Raw genomic sequence first — 5,414 nt, forward strand, 5'->3', positions numbered from 1 at the left:
GGGACCAAGGGCTAGGATGCAAGGATGAGAGAAAGCTTATGGAAGGTTTAGATTGAATGAGAGGAGAGCACATGGATTGTGCTTCCTTACAGCCAATCAGGGAGTGACACATGTCACATGGTCATTGGTTAGAGCAAGAGGGGTTGAGGGGTCAACAAAGGAGGCTCAAAGCTCATAAAGACCCTCATAATGGCTTGTAAGAGCAATGAATGGGCTTGTAAGAGTCGTTTATGGCTTTGTGGGCTTCATAAAGTTTTATGGTTGGGATATTTTGAGGGGATAGACTTTGGCTTGGCTTAGGAAAGTCTTAAGCTTGTTTAGGATTGTGCAAATGATTAAGGGTAGGATTAGAGATGGCTTAGGATTAGATTAGGGATGTTAGAGATGGGCAAGTGGATGGCATTTAATGAGGGTGGGTGAAGGAGGAGATATTTGTTAACTTTGGCTTGGCTTAGCAAGTCTTAACCCATGTTTAGGGAATGTGACAAGGTTAGGAGGGGATTAGGATTAGGATTAAAGATAAGGATTGACATCTACTAGAAGAGTCTAGGCTTTGGACGAGGATGAAGACTTTCTAGAAGAGTCTAGAACTTCCTAGGATGAGGATAAATAAGGGTTTTAGGAAATAAATAAAGTTTTATTTATTTCAAGGGTTTGGGTTGATGAGATATTTATTAAAATATTTTTAATAAACATGAGGATTAATATTTAATCTTAATTAAATATTTTGAGTTGGGGTTAGGGGTAGGAAATGATGGGATTAGCCTTTAATCGAAATTAAAGAAGGATTAGAAGATTTTGGAAGAGGTTAGTGGTCTTAAGGAAATTGGCCAAGTTTTGGGCAAAAAATAAATAAATAATTTATTTTAGGATTTTTGGTCAATTTATTAATTAAATAATTAATAAATAAGGAAATAATGTTTAAATAAGATTTAAACATTTTTGGGTGGGATTCCTTAATGAAATATTTTTAATTAAGATAAAGGAATTTAATGGCATAAAAATAAATAAATAAATTAAATAATTAATTAATTAATTAATGATGATGTCATCAGGGGCTTTTTTCAGAAAATAAAAATATTTTATTTTCTAAAGGATTTTTAAGTGTCTACAGCAACCACTATAGTCTCTCATCCAAATCGATGTTGATACCATAATTTTTCAAACAAAAATAAAAACAACTATATAGAGATTCATTTTTATATTGGAACTGAAAATATTGCAGATCATTTTTAATTGATTGTTACTGAAATAATACAATTTTAGGGAACTAGTGATTTAATATAATGACTAATTGTGAGATGGTATATTAGTATCTAATGTAAGATTTAAAATTCCAAGTTTCAGTACCTAAAAAATAGCCACAAGCAATGGGACACTTATAGAGAATACAATAACTAATTGTGAGATGGTATGTTAGTATCTGAGTCATTTGTTGTTGAGATTGTTAAGAGGTTAGATTTTATGTGAACCATTTCATTACTTTGCCACAGTTTGGACTCCCTATTTGATATGTTGTTAACTGAGAAATGGCATTTCAATTAACTGAGAAATGACATTTCAAATTCTTTTTCTATGCTACAAAAGTGTTAGCCCTAACCACATCCAAGGTGGTCACCCCAAACAATTTCTTGGGTTTATAAACTCCTTTTTGTTTGAGTACCTCTGCTACAATGGGCACAATAGAATTTATGGGGTTGCTGATAATGTGGACAAAAGCATTTGGATAGTTATCTGCAACAAACTCTATTAAACTTTTGACAATACTAGCATTAATGTTGAAAAGATCATCGCGGGTCATGCCTGATTTCCTTGGAACACCTATTGGGATTACAACTACATCGATGCGCTTCAGAGATTCTCCCAGTTCAACAGTTCCAGTGAAAGCCAACACCTAAGCAAGGGTATTGTAGTGACTAAGGTCTACAACAACTCCCTTAACATTTGCAATAGCATAAAGATTCAATTCAGAAACCAAAGGTGACATTTTAATCAACAAGGAGAGAGGTTGACCAATCCCTCTTGCTGCTCCAAGAATAACAACCTTGAATAGTGATGCCCGAACCTGCATAGACCTCCTTGTAGCGTGTCTCTCCTTTCCTATCCCCGAATTAACAAAGGACAATTGGAATGCCCCATTTATCTTCTGGCCAAAGAAAGTTATTTGCAAATTACTAGCTCTAAAACCACTAAAACCCTTGATGGTATTTCTAATAGAGAGATTTTGTGTAGGCATATATGAATATAATCATGTGACTGAAAAGTGAGATCATCTTGCATTTGACTGAGGTTGAGTTGTAGACACAACATTCATAGAAAATATAGCAACAACCATTGCAATTCACTACAAACAACTGAACACTAAACTCAACAAAATTACTACCTTTCTTGAGCGTGGAGCCTACAAGGATCCAAAATGATCATTTTAACCCATATATATGTAATTAATAAAGACACTTAACTGGACCAAGATGACTAGCCACTGACACATCGGTCAAAAGAACACAAACAGTAAGGTCCACGAAACTAACTACATCAGTACAAGATTATTTTTATCATCTGAAGTAATCTTACAACCTATCTTTTACCGCAGAAATATAATAAAGTGTTTCTAAATGAATAGAAGGTCACCATATGATAACAAAAAGGGTAGATATAATTGCATGGAACACATATACAACTATTTTTTCCCTCATGAACAATCTGATTAAAGAAACTGAATTATGATGCATTGTACTGTCACAATGGTATTATCATTCTGACATAATACTATTATAATATTGTCAAAGCAAGTAGAAAGTTTCAGCACCGGAAATTTGAGAAATGACATCCCCTTCAAACATACATCAAATTTCCATATACAGATAACAAACTACTCATATCAAATCTTCATATAAATATATCTTAAATGCAACAAATGTCAAGGCAACTTAAGTAGATCCATACTATATGTCATGGTAAATTTTCCTTCCTCTATTTAAGTGCAAATAAATGTTCATGTTTTGTGGTACAATTAAGTGCGAGAGTTGTAGTCTTCCCACATTCTTCAAGCTATTTCATCTCGAAATTTTGTCCAATCATCTCTATCTCATTGACTCATCCCATAAGTCTCAAGAATTGGCACATTTATCACAACATGACCATCATCGTCTTCTAATTCCACTTCGGATGGAACACTGTCCTCCACCGTAATGAAATTGTGTAGTATGGTGCATGCTAATACAACCCTTTTTTGGGTCATGGTATTATAGGATGTCACATGCTTTAGGATAGGAAACCATTGCTTCAAAATACCAAATTTATGCTCTATTACATTCCTAAGAGAGAAGTGTTAGTAGTTAAATAACTCTTCAAGATTGTTGATTGGGTTCGCTCTACAAAACTCTTTTAGGTGGTAACGAGTACAATGATATGGAGCAAGAAACCTAGGTACATTTGGGTATCCGATATCAACTAAATAAAATTTCCCTACACAAATAGAAAAAATGTTGGAGTCAAAATATATCATAGAAGTTTAGATATCATAGAATCGTATAAAATATGAATTAATATACCAGAAGGGACCACAAGTGGATCCGCTCTAGAGAGAGCTGAAGCAAGCAACCAACTATTTGTTGCAGACCCTTCCCAACCAACAAGAATGTATTGAAACTTATAGTCAAACAAACAAACACCTAAAACATTCTGTGACAAGTTGCCTTTTCTATCACGATATTTTGCTTGGTTTTCCACTTCAACAGTAATTGGCACATGGGTTCCATCAAGTGCACCAATACAATCTTATAAAAATAAATAGTATTATCAAATAAATATTAATATTATTGATTCTATAGCAAAGAAATACATGTCATTACGATGTTTACCTTGAAGAAATGATCAAAACGGTCCTTCCTAATGATTGCCAGAGGAGTGGTTGGAGCAGGGGGTAACAGATACTCTTTATGTAATGCTAAGATAGCCTTCAAGACCTTATGGCCAATCTTACAATTCCTTAAATTGTAGCCAAGTGTATGCAAGAACATCACAAGTTGTTCTTCTAATGTTATGTTTACTGTATCTTGAATGCTTCCTTTTTCTCTTAGAATTTCAACCAAGCAAAAGAAGGCTACTCTAGACATGCGTATTTGGTCATGACAATCTGTGTGATTAGAATGGATAATACACTTATAAAAAGGACATGCAACTCTTCTTCGCTTACACCCTTGTCTTCTACCTTCTTCGTAAGATGCCACTATGTACACAACAAGGGTTGCAAGCAAAACAACAAGCAAGTGCATGACCTTCAACCTCCTAATAATGGCTCCTTGAACTTGAACATCATCTTCAACATCATCATTAGGATCCATAAAATACCTAGAACCACAATATGGAGTACATATTTATAAAATATACAACACAAACAAAGAAATATTATGAGAGTAAGTAAGCATAACTTCTTCTCCCAACATCCAACATCCACTATAACTTATTCTAAGATGGAAGGTAAAACTATGCATTTATGAAGCTACATGACAAACAAAGCTATTACTTGGAATGATCTTAGTCAAGTCATAAAATTTGTTGAACATTGAACTCTTTTATGTAGTGCTGAAGTATAATCTCATCAATGGACCTTTCCAATAAATGACGTCTTTCAACCGTTGTCAGTACCATAGCTCTTTTTCCCTTTGTACAACTATCTTAGCTAAAAAGAACACACAATTTTTCATCAATCATCTTATTAATAGATTTTAAAGTTCTTGCTTAATGACATATAAACTAACACGAGCTTAAAGTTTTCCAATAAATAGAGATGGATGAGTTAATTCTGTAAATTTTAGAGGGCTCCAATAGAGTTCCCCCTCCCATGGATGGACAATTAAGCATGGATGTTCTATCAAAAGAATTAAGATATTAGAAGCAAATTGTAGCATTAAAGATTGAATATAATTGCGCTGGCATACAAGAAGCTCACTAAAGGAACTAATAATGAAACTATAGCATAAGCCCCGTTTCTTAGTATGCAAATGTGCAAAGTTTTTAGATGCAGCAAAGTTGAAATTTGAGAGAAATTCAATTATTGTGGTTAGTGGAAAATGGGAAGAAAAAAATGCATTACAAGTTCTAAAGTAGGGCCATGGCTAGATTTGAATATTAAAATGTCAACTGTGATGGATGAGCTAATGATCAAGACATAATATAATTGATTGAGCATTAATGGGGGATAACAATTATTGATGATGTAGGATTGATGGTTGATATCGTAGGATTCATTATTGCTAAACAATATAGATTATTTATTGACAAACAAAGCTATTGCTAGAGCAAATTGGTCTTTTTTTTTTGGCAAAAACAAAAAAATAAAAATTGTTTTAGATAATTTACATGCCCTCTCGAACCAAGAAAAGCTCTTAAAAACTCAATTTGCAGATGAC

At 33.7% G+C, this 5,414-nt stretch overlaps 1 pseudogene; it reads right to left on the reverse strand.

Annotated features, from left to right (window-relative positions):
- Positions 1-1,537: 1,537 nt before the first annotated feature.
- On the reverse strand, positions 1,538-2,335 carry LOC149572431 (malate dehydrogenase, chloroplastic pseudogene; annotated as a pseudogene).
- Positions 2,336-5,414: the final 3,079 nt, after the last annotated feature.

Source organism: Cupressus sempervirens, chromosome 2 (genome assembly GCF_028749045.1).
Source record: "Cupressus sempervirens isolate cs-2001-9-10 chromosome 2, ASM2874904v1, whole genome shotgun sequence".
Taxonomy (NCBI): Eukaryota; Viridiplantae; Streptophyta; class Pinopsida; order Cupressales; family Cupressaceae; genus Cupressus; species Cupressus sempervirens.